This window comes from Protopterus annectens, chromosome 9.part0, assembly GCF_019279795.1.
Source record: "Protopterus annectens isolate FY-2018-M chromosome 9.part0, PAN1.0, whole genome shotgun sequence".
NCBI classification, from domain to species: domain Eukaryota; kingdom Metazoa; phylum Chordata; order Ceratodontiformes; family Protopteridae; genus Protopterus; species Protopterus annectens.
The window spans coordinates 630,020,529-630,040,090 of record NC_056743.1 but is presented as its reverse complement, the minus strand read 5'-3'; the positions used below and the strand labels follow the sequence as shown (position 1 = coordinate 630,040,090).

Sequence of the window (19,562 nt, the reverse complement as noted above, 5' to 3'; positions counted from 1 at the left end):
ATTCATGGAAAGATCCACTATGGCAGTTAAACATAGCCGTAGCTTCAGTCAGAAGACCCATTGTTGTGATAATAACTAAACACTGTTAGTCACAATTTCCTTGCTTTAAAGAGGTGGTGTCATTCAAAGGAAAGGCCTAAAGTAACACTGGTACACTGATGATACCCACCTGTACCTCAGCTTCTGTCAGGAACAGCAACATCATGCCTGTCAACTTTCCCCATCTTATAGGAATATTCCTATTTTCAGGCTCAGTTTAACATGTCCCTGTTTTTGGAGGTATGTCCCTATTTTTAGTCTTGATTTTCCCCTTTGCACAATTTTCTGAATCCTCTTCATCACATATGATTTTTGACATTGTCTAATACACAGAAGAACCACATAACGTCATCAACATACCAGTGAGAACAATCATTTAAAGAAAGAGGACATGCATCTTACAACTCCGTATTTGTGAAGCACAAATAGATGACATTGTGTGGTAGACTTTTGTGATTCAGTTTATGAAACTCTCCAAATTTTACACTGTCCCATTGACAATGAGCTGATATTTTTCCTGTCATTTTTAACATTCTCTGTTTTTAGACATGTATTTCTTAGTACTATTTGCTACCAGAAGTGGGAAGGGTTATGTGCTGTTTCATATTCAAATTGTATGGTAGTTAGAGAACCAGATGTTTGGTTGGATATTCCTGCTTTCCAGATGTTTAGTTGGATATTCCTACTTTCCAGATGTTTAGTTGGATGTTCCTGCTTTTCAAGAGCCTCTGTTCCTATTTTCATTGTCTGCGGGTTGAGATGTGAGCAACATGGCTTTACTGACAAACAAGATGGCTTGAACAGTGTCCGTATTTTGATGGAACAAAACTGGGTAAACTTTATTCAAGCCAAGACAGAGGCTATGATTGTGTATACCCATTGTTTGATCCTCTAATGATTCTGTTTCAGTCACCATCACTTCATATGAGGGAAACAAGCTTAAGTTTGTTGCTCTGGTAAGAAGCCTGGAGTGTGCAAGGATTGTATGCTAACTCCTAAGAAGCAGGTGTTAGCATTTGTGAAGATGTTTCTTCCTTCTCTAGTACATCGCCAGGGTCCCACTGAAGATCTTTAATCTTGACATTTTTGTCCAAAATAGATTAGGTTCTTTCTAGATAAAGAAGCTGGTAACACCCTACAATAGAGTCTACCTGTTCCATTTGGCTGAAGTTGGGCTGCTAGTGGTTTGTAGAACCCACATTGAAACATCTGGATGGATTTTACTTATCAGATTTTGCTCCCAAGAGCTATGGATTCAGCATACACTTTTAAAAGGTCCTTGAAAATTCATCATTATGTTTCCCATTCATTTTTACTTGTTTAGTGCCTGCCTTACAGTTTACTGTGGTATCCTTTTTTGCAGAACCATACAAGTTTTAATTTCTCCATATTAAGAGAAATGTTATTTTAAAAACTAATGCTAGGTGTTATCTAGGGAGAACCACATATTCCATGTGTTACTGATAAGTTTGAATGTCTGTGGTTAATAATTTGATATAGTTGACATTTTTCATGGTATTATTTGGGGAATTTACAGTGATATCTGATGTGCAGATGGAAAAAAAAAGTAGGAGGCTAACAATGAGCACTAAAAATCCACTGCCTAAAGCTGTTTTTTTCTTTGTCTTGATTTTTCTTACTTCCTTGAATTCTGACCCCCACCTACAGATGAACGTCTTCCATATACTTAGAGACGTAAGAGATGTGGAGTTTGAACATACCCTGTTCAAGAATTCAGTAGATGAGGCAGCAACAAAGAGTTTTGACTAATAGGTGGCTGGTGCTTGTCATGATGTTAACCCAAGATTTACCAGCAAAAACTAACAGTGATTGATGCTGTCAGATTAAAGAAACAAACCTTCCATGCAATGGCAGTAAAGATTCACTGTTTTAACTAAGTACCATCTGCTAGGAAGGTAGTAGCTATGCCAGTTATCAAGAGAAGGCCCACGTGAGGAAGGAGTTTTTTGAGACCATGAGGTATGACCTTTGGATGACCTCAGAATGTTTGTGGAAACCATCCAGTTACACAAGAAGCGAGACCAGTATTTTTCATGCTGTCATCAGTAAGGGAAGAAAAATGCTGATGATAAGTGAAGGCATTGCTGAGAGACAGAGAAAACATTTTTTGGGACTCCTGAATCTCATGGACATGCCCTTCTCTGAGGAGGTAGTACTAGAAACAGACAGTGGAAATGGATCCATTTTGGTAGATGACATTACTTCCCTGATTAAACAGTTAAGCTGTAGCAACTTTGCAGGAGGATAGGCTATCCTTTGTGAAATGCTGAAGGCATTGGGCATTGTTGGAGTCTCAAGGTTAACATGACTTTTCAGTTGTTTTTATTTTACATTTATTTTAATTTTTTTAACTATATAAACCCACTGGACACAAGTATCTGAAATGGCAAACTGGGGTAGGGATACCCATTTTAAAAATGGAGGGACATGTGACTGAGTTCCAGTTATGCAGGAATCCCATTCCTCAGCCTCACAAGGAGCACATATGTTAGGGTGCTGAAAAGGAGACTTTGGCCAACAGTTAAGCCTCTGATTTAGCAGCAGCAAGGAATATATGGTATTGTAAAGTAAGTGACCTTTTAGCTTTACGCAGTTATTTGGATGGGCCATTGAAGTTGGTCAGTGCTGACTATGTGAGTTTTATGGACCTAAGGAAATCATGTGGACTTGTACCACAAAATGACTTGTAGGAAGTGATGTAACAGTACAGGGTAACAGGGCCACTGCTAAGTGCCATTAAGTCACTGAATTTGAAGAGTTATGCATTACCACATTCAGGGTGGGCATATGATTCTGCCAAGGGTGTGATTTTCATGGACAGTTTATGTCTGAATAGTTTCTACTTTGTGAGCATGATTTTTGTATCACTGTTACTTGCAGGTGATGTTACTCTTTTAACTTCAGATGGGGAGCTGTAGCTAGGTCAGTTTACACCCTAGGCAGTAAGGTGGCATGCCAGGTAACAAGAGCTAACTTTACAAAAAGCTATTATTTTTCCACATATCAACACTTCACAGTGCCTGAAACACCTTTCTGAAGCTGTAACAAAGAGCTGTACTAGTGCCTTGCTACAGTTCCTAACACTTATACACTGCAAGTAAATCATTTAACCTTAACCTCAACCTTAAAAAATGCTGTTAGTGCCTGCACGTGCAAAGCAGATTGTCACTAACAACCAGCAATCTCACCATTGACTTGCTGTGTCTAGAAGGCACCTTTTCTGCAATGTCGATTGCAGTTTATGCCCAGGGTAGCTGCCTCCTTCAAACTGCTCTAGCTATGATGACTTTGACCTCCAGCCTGCACTGCAGACAAACTCCACTGTGCATGAAGTGGGTGAGATGATAATATATACCTCCATGTTAATAGTTACAGTTGTTTACCAGAGATGGGTGGATTTCTGTATCCAAGTAAGGGGAGAATCTGTTACATCAGGTGGAGAAGTTTATGCATCTTGGAGTTTTATTCATGCGTGAAGAATGTTGAATAGTTGATTGGTACAACAGTACTATGAGTGCGTTACCAGACTGTGGGGGTGAAGTAAAAGATAAGTTATATCACAAAGCTGTATGTTAGTGGTCAGACTATGTCCCCATTCTCACCTATAGTCATAAGCTTTGGCCAGTGACTGAAAGTATGAGCTAGCAGTATAAGCAGAAAAAAGCAGTGTTTTAAATAACTGATTTGTTTGCTGTTGAAATCATTTTAGTGTCTTTTTGCTGTTTTTTTTTTTTTTTTTGCTTTTTAAAAATTTTTTAGTGTCTTACTGCTCTTTTTCTGCTGTTTAAAACATTTGTAGTGTTTCCTGCCTAAATTAGTGTAGCTAGTAGTTGTAGCATAGTCCAGGTACAATTTTGCTGCATCTGTGTCTGTTTGTAGTTGCTGTTATATTCCAAGCACATTTTCCAAGCCATCTTTGATTGGAAGGGACCCTTCTGTACCCTTGAGAGAGAAGTGTGCTGACTGGAATCTGTCTGGTGAAGGGTGATTTGTCTAGGTTTTGGAGTAAGCTTCCTCAATGGCTCTTTTGAGTTTTTCGAAAGTTTTTTAAGTATTTAGCTTCTGGTATTTAAGCCCTGCATTTGAGTGGGTTTCAACTTGTTTGTGCATCGCGCAGCACCATGCACTGCCGCACAATTGTGTGTCATAGCTGGACAGATAATTTCAACAATTTTTCCCTTAGGTACTGCTGTAGTACATTAGTGTAGTCCTCATCTTTAGTACATTTCCGGTCTAAGAAGTGCTGCTAGTGAGCTGTGACCTATTAAACCATCAACCAAAAACCTTGTCAGAAATTTCTCTCTACAGAGCACCTCCTAGATCAGTCCTGAAAGCACCCCCTTTGTGATAACAGTTCTTCAAATCTAGCATTATGGACAGCTGAACTTCCCCTGTTTCTCCAGCCAGACTTGCTGACTTAGGTCTCCTGAGGCAGTGTAGCAACTGCCTCATGTACAATGACAACCCTCTACTAATAACTCATTCTAGTACAGAGTGCAAGAGATGTATCTACACCAAGAATCTTGAATCACTGATTGCTAGCACTCAAAACAGTAACACTGAACAGGTTGTCAACTCACCCACCACTACTCATGCACATAGTACCACTACTCATACACATAGTATGCATCCAACAATATCAATAGGCTGTATAACAGAAGGTAGAAAATCAAGCCAAAAATTAGGAGGTGCAGCACCCAGCAGGATTAATGCACTCTCATCAAACTAAAAAACAACTCAGAGGACACATAAAGTCTACCAAAGCCAAATTTGAGGTAAGTTTAGCCTCTGAGGCCAAAGACAACCACAAAGCATTATTTAGCTATGTCTGCAACCTCAAAGGCAATACACACGTGTGTGCATAGCTCATTGTAAATGGAACCACCTATACTGAGTCAGAAGATATAGGAAACCTCCTGGCTGATAAATTCAGCTCCAATTTTATCCCTCTCTCCTCCTCAACCTTCCCTCAGGAAATACCATTAAATACAACTCCCCCTACTATCACTAGGGAACAGGTCCTTAATGCTGTCTGTAAGACCAAGAACACTGCATCAATGGGCCCAGACAATATCCCAGGATGCCTTCAAAATAGCATGAAACATGATCTATTGGGGCCTCTGGAGTTACTATTTAACTGTAGCTTCCAAACAGGCTTCATGCCTCATGAATGGAAAACAGCAACAGTCATCCCTCTGCACAAACGTGGGACATCTACATTCTCTGGAAACTACAGACCCATAAGTCTCACTAGGCTTATATGTAAAGCCAGGGAAAGAGTTATGTATATGATTAACAGAGATATAGTAAACCTCCAAACACTGGACCCCAACCCAGTTTGGTTTTGTTAAGGGCAGATCATGCCTACTCAACCTGGTGGACTTCTTTGACAAGGTAACCAAAGCAATGGATGAGTGAAAAATGGTTCACACTGCCTACCTTGATCTGGCCAAGGCAGTTAACACAATACCCCACTCAGGCATTGCTGACAAACTCAAGGGGTTAGGTACAAACTCATATGTCACCCATTGGATATCTAACTGGCTTACAGACAGGACCCAAAAAGTTAGAATTGGGGAGTCCACCTCTGCAAAGAGGTCAGTCACAAGTGGAGTCCCTCAGGGATAAGTACTTGGACCGGTCCTTTTTGGCATTTACTTCTCTGAAGTCAAGGCCAATGTCAGTGGTCTCTGGCTGACTAAGTTTACAGATGATCGCAAATTAGGAGATGGCATTGAATCCCACACTGACACAAATGTTCTCCAGGAGGGGCTGACACAGACAAACAACTGGTGACAGAGCCATGGACTAAAACTAAGTGCCAAGAAATGCATAGTAGTATCCTTTGGGAAGTCATCCTCCCCTGGTAACTATCCTACTGACAACACACCCCTTAGAATTGACCTAGTAGTCAGGGACTTAGGGACACGCATAAGTAGTAATCTAATCTTTGACCATCGTGTGTCTACAGTATTGAGGAAATAATTTTATGTTGAGCAACTTATAAACAAAAATATGGCCTTTAATTCCAAGGAAGTCATTGCTCCGCTGTATTTGGCATTCATCAGACCTATCATTGAGTACAATACCCCCTTCTGTGTGTACCTAACCAGATATATCCAACAACTGGAACATCCACAGAGGTTCCTCATTAAAAGAATACAGGGTGTAAATAAAATGTCCTATGCAGACCACCTCAAGGCCCTATCCCTGTATTCTTGCTCCTACAGGCTTTTGAGGAGAGATCTGTGCCTGGCATACAGGGCATTGTCAGATCCCACTCTGATGGGCTTCCTGCATATCCATAAAATAAACAGCACCAGAATTACCCATTCTAAAGACTTAAACCTTGCCTGTGATATAAATAGCACCTGCTGGAAAGACAGGTATTTATCACAGAGACTATCCCATCTATGGAACAGACTCCCCATCCATGTGAAGTAGAGTTGCTCTGTAACGCAATTCAATTGTAACTTGGACAATTGGATGGGGAACAGGAAATTCATCCCTGGTTTGGCACCTATATCTCTAATGGACACAGGCAACCTGTAAATGGTTCATCTCCAGGCCTCTGCGTGTAAATGTTTCATCTCCAAAACCCCTGCTTACACTCATCAAGGGTATCGGAACTTGTCAGAGATTTGGGATGTATGGCTAGGCTTAAAAAGGCCCTTGTGGTCTTTAGCCTAGTAAACACCTATGAACATAAATCAACATATGTGGAGGTTTTCTCAAAAAACTTACCAAAACACCAGAGACATTCAAAACACAAGACTGTTGTTGCAACTAACACAGTCCCAACAGCATGCAAGACACATAGCAACACCAGTGTCTCACCTACCAAGCCCTTAAGGTGTAACACTCGTAAACCAAATTTGTCATTGGAGACTCCATAGTGAGACATATGGATGTCCCACTCACCAGGTTAGATAAGGAGAAAGTCACGGCCAGCTGCCTATCCGGTGCCAGGATTCATAAGATCACACATGCACTCAGGTGTCTCGGCAAAACTACCATTATGACTGGGTCATAGCTCATGTTAGAGTGAACAACCTGAGATGTACCTCATTGGACTATATGACGAGAGACATGTTTGAGTTCTCTGAGTATGTGTCCCAGGCAGGCATGTCCCTGGCCTTGAGCAGCATATTACCCTCGCCTACAGTGATGCCACAGTATAAACAAAAATTATTGATTTCAATAATTGGCTTAGTTTTTGGTGTCATTCAAAAGGGATCCAGTTTCTTACAGGCTGGGATGACATGGTCAACAAACCTCACTGTTTTGCCAGAGACAGTTTGCACCTGGCACCACTTGGCTTTCAGCTGCTGCCAAAGACTCTTGCCTCCTCATAGTACCTTTTTTAGGCAAGATCTCAAAAACAAAATTGCTGACATGGAAATTGCCAATCATAACAAAATAAGGGTTATGCTGCTAAACACTAGGAGCTTAAACCAAAAACTGCACACCTTGGAAGCACTCTTATCATCGGAAAATGTAGATGTCTGTGCAGTCACAGAAACTTGGTTCAAGGCCTCAGAGAGTACCCCAGCCTTGCAAGGCTACAATACCTTCCACACAGTCAGACCACAAAAAAATGTGTGAGAACCAAAGGAGGTAGTGTTCTGTCTGTACTAGAGATAAAGTCACCTCCTGACTAGGAGGACAGGACAACTCCATGGAGTTACTCCAAGTTCAGATTACTGTGGGAAAGACCCCCATTCAAGTTATAGCTAGTTATAGATCCCTTCTATGGATCATGATGTGCACGAGGGTTACTTGACCAAACTGGAGTCAATCCAAATATTGCCAAACACACTGGTCATGGGGGATTTCAGTCATCCCACCATCAACTGGAAACCTACTCTAGCCCTAACTCACTAGCGCAAAAATTCCTTGACTTTATCAATTCAAATGCCCTGGAACAAATTATTCAAACCCCAACAACAGGAACAAACATACTAGTTCTGCTCCTCACTAACATGACAAACAGATGCACCACCACAACTGCCAGACCCTCATTAGTTAAATCTGACAACAAATCAGTCCCCTTCAAACTGGCACTAACACCAGAACATACAAAGGGCAGAGTCAGATTAAAAAACTTCACCAAGGCAAACTGTACCCTCCTAGGGGAAGGTATAAATGCATTCCAAGCCCCACCCAAAGGTGGAATTGGTAATTACACCAATGCTTACACTAAAGCCCTGTACAATCATTTGTGTAAGTGTATAGACTTGGCTTTTCCAGACAGAATCAAAGCCAGAGCCCCAAGTAAAAACAAGCTGCCCTGATGGACATCCAACATCAACAAACTTTACAACAAATGCAAAAGTTGCTGTCTAAGAAAGCTAAGGCAAGGCCCCAACAATGGAAAAGCACTCTCCTCAGCCTCAACAGGCAAATAAGACAACATGTCAAATCCTCAAAGGGTAACTTTGAGAAAAACTTAGCAATCACAGCCAAGGATAACCATAAGGCCTTTTACAGCTATGTATGCAGCCTAAAAGGTAGGACCCAAGCATGTGCCGAACTAGTAACTAACAGCATCACACGCACTGATCCCGCAGAGACAGCAAAACTGCTGATAGACATATTTGGCAAAAATTTCACTCTGTTATCCCCGCCAAACTTATCACAAACCTTGCCCCAAACTTCCCCCTCACCCTACATTTCTGAAGAGCAGGTCATTAAAGCCTTCTCTAAGGCAAAAAAACACAGCCTCTATGGGACCAGACAGCATCCCAGGCTGTCCTCTAAACAAATTAAAACATGAACTAACATCACCATTAATTACCCTGTTCAATCACAGCCTAACCACAGGCTATGTTCCTGCAGAATAGAGAACAGCAACAGTTACTCCCCTCCACAAAGGTGATTTAGCAACATACCCAGGGAATTATAGACCCATAAGTCTGATCAGCCTCATCTGTAAGGCCATGGAACATATGTATCATCATGGACATCATATATAAAGATATAGTCAACCTCCAAACCCTGGATCCAACCAAATTCGGCTTCATCAAGGGCAGATCCTGCCTGTAAAACCTGGTGGATTTCTTTGAAAATGTGACCCACCCAACTGAAGAGGGCAAATCTGTGCACACAGCATACCTCAACTTGGCCAAGGCCTTCGACACAATCCCACACTCAGGCATTACCAATAAACATAGAAAACTGAATATAAACCCCTTTATTGTAAAATGGGTTGCCATCTGGCTCATAAACCATTCACACACTATCAAAGGGGGTGACTCCACATCAACCAGCAGACCTGTCACCAGCAGGGTGCCACAAGGGTCAGTACTGGGCCCACTACTCTTTGCTATATTCTTCTCAGACGTTCAGGCCAAACCTAAGAGGCTGTGGCTGACCAAGTTTGTAGATGACTGCAAACTGGGTGCAATTACTGAATCCCCAAATGATGTCAGTATACTCCAGGAGGGTCTCCTTCAGACCAACGACTGGTGTCTTAGTCACGGTCTCAAACTGAATGCAGAGAAATGCATCATCACTCGCTTCAGTAAAAACAATGTCCCTTCATACTATCATATTAACAACAGTACCCTATGAACCTACAAAGTGGTAAGAGATCTGGGATCGCAAGTAGACTGCGACCTTAACCTTGACCACCGTGTGTCTACTGTAGTAAGGAAGGCATCGTACGTAGCACACTTGATTAGCAAAGGCATTGGCTCTAGAGTAAAGGAAGTTATAACCCCTCTAAACTCATCATTATTCAGGCCCGTAATTGAGTAAAATGCCCCTTTTGGCATGTACAGTACAAAGTACCTACAGCAATTGGAGAGACCTTAGAGGTTTCTAACAAAGAAGATCAAGTGACTGCAGCATGTGCCTTACACAGACCAAGTAAAGTCCATGTCACTATACTCATTATCATATAGACTTCTTAGGGGAGACTTATGCCTGGCTTACAAAGCAATCTCCGACCCAAAGCTAATGAATTTGCTGCACATTCCTAAGTCAAACGGGAATAGAGCTTCCAGGGTCCTAAATATGGTCTGCAATTTGAATCGGACATGCTGGAGGGACAGATTTGTCTGCCAGTGACAGCCACATCTTTGGAATCAGCTGCCAATCCATGTGAAGCAGAGCACCTCTATGACACTGTTCAAAAGGAACCTGGATGAGTGGATGGGGCACTGTAAATTCTTACTGGGGATAGTGCCCACAACCCTCCTGGACATGGGCAGTCATTACTAAATACAATTGTGGGTATTGTAATGACTAGAGTATCTGTGGCATTACATTGGGATGAAATGGCTAGCCTTGAAATGACCTCCGGGTCGATAGCCTAGTAACCTCCTATGATCCTATGAAATGATGTCCTTTCACATGGTATCTGGATTCGCTCTTCATGACAGAATGGGAAGGCCTTGGAGTACACCCACTGCTCTTCTGTGCTGAGGAGAGTCATTTGAGGTCATTTAGGTACCATGTCAGCATACCCATTCGACACCTCCCCTGGGGAAAAGGTCCCTGGAAAAAGCCAGTATACATTAAATGTATTTTATCTGTCACCTTGCCTAGGAAGACTTGGGGATCTCACAGGATGAATTTGAAACTGTTGCTGTACATAGAGAAAACTGGTCTGCCTGTTCACCTTGCTACTACCACGACCCTGCTATGACCCTACCATGATCCTACCGAGGAAAAGCAGTTTAGAAAATGACGGTGAGGAAAGTGTAAGTTCCTTTCATGCAGCCATTACTGGATCCAGTTTTCATAGGTTCATAGGTAGATACTAGGCTGTCTACCTGAGGGCATTTATAAGCCTAGCCAGAGTATGTCGGCTTTCGCTGCCCCATTAATTAATTAACTGAGCCTCTGTCAAGCAGAGCCAATGAAGTGATCCCAGGGGTGTATTTTCTGTTACCCATCCACTCGTCAAGGTTTCTCTTGAAGAATGTTAGTGAGGGGCTCTGCCTGATGTAATTTGGAATTTTGTTCCAAAGCATGGGGAGTCCCTGTGACAGGAATCTATCCCTCCAGAATGTTCTATTTATTGTTGTGGTGAGGTTTAGCTCACTAGAGTGCGTGGCTCGCAGTGACTTGGATTTCTTTAGGTGGAGCATGTCCATCAATTCTGAGTTGGACATGGCTTTGTAAGTCAGGCAGAGATCACCTCTGAGTAAGCGATATGCCACTGAATACAGCCGGAGTTTTTTCAGTCAGGCTGCATATATGTTTAAGACCAGTAATCCTCTTGGTGAGGTACTTTTGTGGTCTTTCCAGCTGTTGGAAGTGTCTTGTGAGGTACATCCCAAATGGGGCATTGTACTCTATGATGGGTCTAACAAGTGACGAGTAGAGGGGCACTATAACCTCTTTATTTCTAGATGCAGACTCTTTAGTAGTAATATGGGCCACATAGAAGGATTTCCTAACTACTTTGGCAATATGATTGTCAAAGGAGAGATTACTATCTACCTGGGTCCCCAGATCTCTTATTACCTCTTCTGTATTAAGGGGGCTGCCACCTGTGTGGTAATTTGTGGGTGTTTTGTTTTTCCCAAACGGGATGACTATGCATTTTTTGGCATTTAGCTTGAGGTTATGACTTTGACACCAGGTGTCCATCTCAGTAAGGCCCTTTTGGAGGATGTCCGTGTCAGCCGGAGAGTCAATTATGGCTCCCAGTTTGCAGTCATCGGCAAACTTGGTTAGCCATAGTCCTGCTGTGTTTGCCTGTACTTCTGAAAAGTATATGCCGAACAGTAGGGGTCCCAAGGCCGAGTCTTGTGGGACACCACTTGTGACTGGTTTAAAGTCGGACCTGGAGCCCACTATTCGTACTGTGTGAGTTCTGTCTGTAAGTTGGCAACCCATCTCATGACGTAGGGGTTTATGTTCAGGCTGGTGAGTTGTTTTGTAATACCTGAGTGGGGAATGGTGTCGAAAGCCTTGGTAAGGTCAAGGTAGGCTGTGTGAACCACCTTTCCTTCGTCTATGGCCTTGGTGACTGTCTCGAAGAAGTCAACCAGGTTTAGTAGGCATGATCTGCCCTTAACAAAGCCAATTTGGGTCGGGTCAAGTGTTTGGAGGTTCCCAATGTCTTTGTTAATGAGTTCCATGATGATGTGCTCCATAGCCTTGCAGACCAAGCTAGTCAGGCTTATGGGGCGATAGTTACCAGGGTCAGTTGTGGCCCCTCCTTTGTGGAGAGGAATAACCATTTCTGTGCTCCATTCTATGGACATGTAGCCTGTGGAGAGGCTGAGGCTGGACAGCATTTTTAGGTGGGGGGTTAGTTCATTCTGTAGTTTGTGCAAGACGCAGCCTGGGACACCATCTGGTCCCATTGATGCTGTGTTTTTGGTTTTTGAAAGGGCTGTTTTCACCTGTGCGTCTGTGATTTTTGGGACACTACACTTTTCCAGTATTGTTGTGGGCCCTTTTGGAGGTGAGAGGGGGGTGAAGTTTGCACTGAATCTATCTGCCAGGATGTTGGCAATATCAGTAGGTTCAGCATATTTTGTGCTATTTTGCACTAGTTCAGTGCATATCTGCGAGTTGCCACTTAGATTCTTAACATAGCTACAGAAGGCTTTGTGCTTATCTTTTGAATCCTTGGCCATTTTTCTTTCGAAGTTAGCCACGGATGATTTCATGAGGGACCTCAGTTTCTAACTGATACTGATCAGGGATGTCTTTCCTTCTTGGGATTTGCTTTTTTTCTGAACTAGTTTCCTCCTTCTATTGTATAGCCTGTTTATTGCAGGGGTCCACCAGACTGGTTTCCTTCTCTTAGAGGAGTGAGTCTTGGTTTTGCTAGGGATGGCATGATCCATGCATCCTTGTAGGTGCTCATAGAGTGCATTTGTAAAGGTTTCTGCATCTTGGGCAGTGTTATCCTTTAGCGTGGGGGCTGTGAAACTTACCACCTCTGTCTTAAGTAAGGTGAAGTTTGCTTTAGAAAAGTTTTTTACTGTGGTTTCCTTAGTTGGGATCTTTCCTTTAGAACTAACACCCACAGGACAGCAAACTTTTTTTTAATTAAGACATGATTTGTCAAGACAAAGTATGTTTAAGTACAAGGGGTACCAGTTTGAAACCATTTACCCAGACTGTGTCAAAAAAGATGATTTCCTTGTAACCAGACATTTTAAATGAGATCTAAGACACACACAACTATTTGATATTCTTGCTAAATATCTATAAAATAGTTACTTACATTTTTGACCCACTACTTTGTCGGCTAACTGGCTTGCAATCTGAGATGAGTTGTGTTTAGCATGTTACTATAGTATGCATTCATGATAATAGCTGCCTTCTAACATATGAAGGCATATCAGGAAAGATTCACCAGGGTCTGTTATTTCTGCAGTTTTTATTCTTTCAGTACTAGAACTGCTTTTTAGTTTCCACTTTGATACTTATTTAGTAAATATTTTCCAAGACAGTTTTCAGAATTGTATCATCCTTTTTCCACATGACAGAGATTTAGCTGTAATTGTGGCTCCCTAACATACTTTAAGAAATGTTATTAAAAATGATTGGTGTTCCCCATCTACTCTCTGCTTTTTCAAATACATAATATCTACCATCGGTTCTTTCATTCTCTGCTTTTACTTCTTATTACGGTTCATTTGTGATCTTTTTTTTTGATTAAGCTAACATGCTTAGAGAATGTGTTTGGGTTTTGCTCAATAGCCATTGCAGGTGACTCTTCCCTATCTATCCACCTGTTATTAACCTCTATATATTTTGCTTTAATTGGCAATAAATTAGCCAATGAATTTCTAACATCTATTTTGTAAAAGACTAGTCCCAATGAGGACCACAGTGGTGGCAGACTGAAAAGGGCAGATCAGCCTTTCCTATTATAAGCAAGAACCACAGACTCTTCTTCTTTCGGCTTTTCCCAGTTAGGGGTTGCCACAGTGGATCACCTGTCCGCTCATAATTGGCAGTGGAGTTTTATGGTGTCGAGTTGCCAGCCCAGTGCCCAACCTTCCACAGAAGGCGCACACACACACACACACACACACACACACACACACACACACACACACACACACACACACACACACACATGCACGCACTCACACCTAGGGCCAGTTTTTAGAGTGTCCAATCCACCTACAGCATGTCTTTGGGATGTGGGAGGAAACCGGAGCACCCGGAGGAAACCCACACAACCACAGGTAGGACATGCAGACTCCGCACAGAAGGCACCCCAGCCAAGGATCGAACCAGAGAACCTCTTGCTGTGAGGCAACAATGCTAACCACTGCACCGCCGTGGTGTTCCAGTGAAATCTAGACACAGCAATGAGAGTACTGTTGCTTAGAGGAGGGTTCAATCCCCACTGGCTCTGTCTTACAGCTGTTTTCATATGTGTAACAGATTAACAGCCATGTGTTTAAATTAAGTATACAAAATTATAGTGAATGTGTGGAAAAGGAAGGAAGATTGGCCAAGTATAAAGGGCACACAAGACACCATAAAGGAGCAGTGGTAGACCAGGAAAAATGTGGAACATGAAGGAAGGGAGGAACACCAGATACAATGAAGAGCTAACTGGATGGAAGTTTGAAAAATGACACAAGGCTGAACAGGTGAAAAAAAACTGTGCCCAACAGCTCAAGCTATAGAGTTGCATACATGCATGCTTATCTGTTGGTGTCTGAAAACTGCAGTTATGGTCAGAAAAAACACAGGAAAAATGTGACTATATTCCATGCAGGACTGCCCTCATTTCATCTTAGAATTATTTACTGATTTGTTCGGATTCAAGAAAGGTATGGTAGTTCTTCTATGCAGATACTTTTTCAGTATTTTTTTGTTCACAGGAATGCACTCTTTTCCTATATGACGTTACACTCCATTTTCTTTCACTGTCTTCTTTTAATGAACTGAGAATGATATTGACCTGGATTAGTGACCGTTTTTGAAGGTCTCTGTAGCAGGTGGTTTGACAAACTGCAAATGAAAACAATAAAATATTTCAAGAAAAAAGGCAAAAATGATATGTAGCAACTGCAGAAAGAACTGCAGGCAGAATACAGGAGAACCACTTAAATCATGCTTTATTTATACATGGTACTAACAACAGTTGCTGTTAAGGTAGGAAAATCCGTGCTAAAAATGTGGCACTAGTATGTCCTTGTACTTTTCATGTTCTCTCAACCACTAGAATAGATAAGCAAGTACAGTTGTTGACATCTGTGTTCAAAAGCATAGCCTGCATTGAATTAGTGGCAGAGAAGATGAGCACGTTCTCTCATTTGCATACATGTATTTCATAAATTTGCATGTTTCCTTTTCCCTCAGTGTCAGTGAAAAAGCATTTGGAACCTTTTAAGCTGGCAGGCAGTTGTACTTTGTTATGCCTAGTAATTACTAGTAATGCATCCAGTTTGTTTTCAGTTTTCTGCTATATCTTTTGAGATTCTGCACAACTCATTACTATTTGAGTGATGAAATGTGTTCAGATGCACAGTGCTAGCTACACAGCAGAGTAATTTGGGTTTATACCAACTTTAATCAGTAACAAATACTTTTGTACATGGACAATTATATGATCCCCCCCCCCCCGCCTTTCTTCTCCCTCCAAACCACTGTCTCTATTTCCTATGTCTTATACTCTCCTGCTTGTATTGTACTTCTGTTTCAGTAACAAGCACCTCTTCTTAACCCTATTTACTGTATCAGCCCACTCTCACCTATATCTTACATCCAGTTATCTTGTCCTTTGCCCGCTATTCTCCGACTAGACTCCACACTATACGTAAGACTTGCCTACATACTAGTCCTTCTTTCCTCTTCTCCTATCTGTCACCGTACTGCTTTTTGTAAATTTTAATTATAATTTTAATTTTTGTATTTGGAGCTTTTCTCCTCAGGTCTCTGCTGAAAAAGGGCACCTGCCCAGCCAGACCAACCCCGGTTAACAAATGGCAAATAAATAAATAAATGATAATCAGGATCACTTAAAAATAGGTTCACCCAACATTGCATTTATGAAACACAAAGTACTAAAAGCTGTCCTCCTAAACACATGCTGTATAAGAAATATTTTCAACAAATAACATGGGGCACCATAAATTCTTACCTGGGATAGTGCCCACAACCCTCCTGGACATGGGCAGTTATCATTAAATGCAATCTTTGGTATTAACTAGTACTTCTACGGTATTACATTGGGTTGAAACAGCTAAGCTTAAAATGCCCTCTGGGTTGATAGCCTAGTAATCTCCTATGATCCAATGATAACCAGTTATCATGTTAGTGAAGGAGTCATACCTGAAACCTAATGATGCCAATTCTTTCTTCCAAAGCAGTGGTGAATACCTCTTATGAAAGACAAAATCAGGATATACTGTAAGAGGTAGGTTTCCTCTGAGGCTGAAAAAGCAACTAACCTTGACAATTCACTAAACAATTCAAACAAGCATGTAAATTGGCTTCTTACAGTTTGCCTATACAATGGATATGTGAGAAGGGTAGCAGCCTAGTGGGGGAATGAATAAACTTTACCACAACATGTACACTATGTGTACGCTTTGTGTAACCTTTCTGAATGGACAACAAAATCATTCTGGCAGAAATGTACCTGAATTCAGAAAGTGTACACGTAGTATACAATTTGTAGTAACCTTTATGAATCGGCCATAGGTATATTGATCTCCACTTAGTTTCTTTATATTATAAACATTATCAAGACCAAACTTCAGTGCACACCCAGTCTCCTTGTGCAGCTTATTACTGATAACCAAAACAGGTTTTCCAAACCATTAATAAATCCTGCATTATTCAGTGATCACTGCACTGCTACAAATTTTTTCACCAAAAGTAAAATGGTGTTGGTTGCCACTACTGAGTGAGATGATTTAAATACGGTCTCAGTCCAAGCTCAGCTTGCGGTAAAAGACTGGAATTCTGCCATGCCTTAAACGGACCATAGTTTGGCACTAGAATACTTCCATGACATAATACTCACTATTGTTATTCTCCTTATTCATTATTTAGAAAAGCTCCAAAGGAGTACAGCTGTAAATGTATGGAGTAATTGTGACAGTAGTAGGGTTTGTGTGTCTAAAGTAACGGACAGAAAACATCAGGCAATAAAGCCAAGGCTGAGTTCCTCTAGCACAGGCTATTAGCAGTACCAACAAACACAGTGGGGTTTGAGCAAGAAATCCACAGCCTAGCAGCTACACTAAAGCCATCTAATAAAATTAGATTACATTACAATGGAAAACAGTTCGCTGCACCTTCAGCAGTACAAAGAGAATTTCCCACAATCGTTGTATGTAAGTCAATAAACCTGGGCCCTAGATGAACTATATCAGTGCACAACCAATGATTTCTCCCCTGCATTCTCCTAGTCAGCCAGTGTTGCAGAGGAAAATAAATTATTAAACAGCATCACTAATTATCAAAAAATAACTGCAGCTACACTATGCTATAAGTTTATCAGAGCACAGAACACAATTCTCGCCATTCAAATCAAAATATTACTGGCTTCTTCTCTTTCTTCTCATGCAGAAATAATTTTCATTAAACTGAGTGCACTTTGCACTTAATGCTGTTTGAAAATCTCTCCACTGCATAGACAAAATAGTGTTGTGATAGTTCCCAGGTGCAAAACCATAAGACAGCTTTTCAAAATTCAAGTTCTTCATGAAACAGAACAAAGGAAATTTACAACAGTTAAAAGCCGTATGTCTGTTGGAAGCAAACTATCCCCGTCATCCAGCAATGGCCTTCCTCCCCTACTCCCTGTTGTTAATATAATCAACCTAATTATTGCTGTACTGAAGAGACAGAGTGTTTTTTTTTTTTTTGCTGTAGAAGCCTACATTACATTGAGTGTATTTTCACATTTAGCGAGTATTCAAAATAAAACAAAACTGCTCTTTATATAAATAAATTGACAATTTTTTTTTTTTTTTTTTTTTACAATTATGAGTGACGAAAGCATTGCTGCAGTGTATAGATCTTAAAAATGCACCTTTTCTGGTCTTAAAGTAACCTTATTTCAAAATGACAGCATTTACAGCTTCTCTGTATTAACATTCACAAAGTCCTCATATCCATATATCATGTCTGTAGTCCAATACAATATGTTTAAAAATATCTGTTATGGATATGTACTTGGAAAATAAATGACATCTACACGTATATGCAAAATCTGGCATTCAGGATAGGCTAGTTTAGTATGTATTAACATGGTGAGTTCAACATTACTGTTTGTTTGAGAGGATTCCTCATAATGTGAGTAACACAGCAGTGCTAAATAACTGCTCAGTGGCTAAACCTTCTTGTAATGTGTATAAGAGCCGATTTATGTATTTAAAACAAACAATACAAGAATAGATAAGACTTAGTATTTTAATTTATACATCCTTTCTCAAACTGCTTTTCAAATGTTATTTCAGTATGTGCGTGACAATAAGCAGGGTATATGGTATTCTTTCTACCCCAAATTAATCAGTTATTTGGTATGATGTTTAACTGTATGGATTCTGCCTTTTTTATTTTTTTCTAATGTTATGGGTTTTATTAATGAAACAAGAATAGACCCATTCCTAAGTCAGGGTATAGTTCAAGGTCAGGAAATACGTTTTGCTTCACTCATTGATTTTTGCCAAAATAGTTCTTGCCTGGACCTGCAATGTACCCAGAATTGTCTCTATCTGGAGCTGATATGGAGTTTGCTATATTAATATTATATATAAGCATGCATGGACACTACTCTTTATTAGCCCAGTTGATCCCATTATTTTGGAGCTCGGGTGTTCTTGTTTGACATCATTTTACTTTCTGCTTGCATATTCTGATATTTTATGACTTTATGTGTCTAACACTGTTTGCTCTAGCTTTTACTTTTGTAATACACTGTAGCTGAAAAATGGGCCCTTGTAGCCTAGAACAATCACCTTAAATTAAAATAAATTAAAAATTAAAGTAAAAGATGCAGCTGAAGTAACAAGGATGATTTAAAAGGCGAGCTTGCCAGAAAGCTGTTGGATTATGAGGTCTGTAGCAGTTTAATATAATCGTAACTAAAATTAGTAATGAATGTGTCAAATAACTGGTATGAGAAGGGGTGCAGAGAAAGATTAATGTCTGAAGCTATAAAGATTTTTATTCATAAGAAAGGTGAAATAAAGTCAGAACTGGAGACCATTACTAATGCTTAATACTGACTACAAATGCATGCAGTGAAGACAGAATCATTTAAAGGAGCTTGAACAGAAAAGGAGGTGGGATGAATGGGAAAGAGGACAGAAAACAGAGCATGTCTGATTATAGTTACAGAATGAATAGAAAGATGTAATAAAATACAGTAGATCCTTGGAAATCTCCAGACCTTTTGAAAAGTATTCTGGTGGAAGATTTAGAAAAAGTGTTAGAAGCTTTATAAAACAGGCAAGTTGATGGTGGTGCAAAGAAGTGTAAAAAAGACCTGTGGTGACACGTATGGCAATTTGTTTAGTATAATGACATCCACTTTAACCTTAATTGGCAGC

The 19,562-nt window shown here is 40.6% G+C and overlaps 1 protein-coding gene across 1 annotated transcript in view; it reads left to right on the top strand.

Moving 5' to 3' along the window:
* Positions 1–19,562, top strand: part of NOTCH4 (notch receptor 4) — a 563,400-nt gene that overhangs the window by 439,682 nt on the left and 104,156 nt on the right. The window lies entirely within an intron of this gene.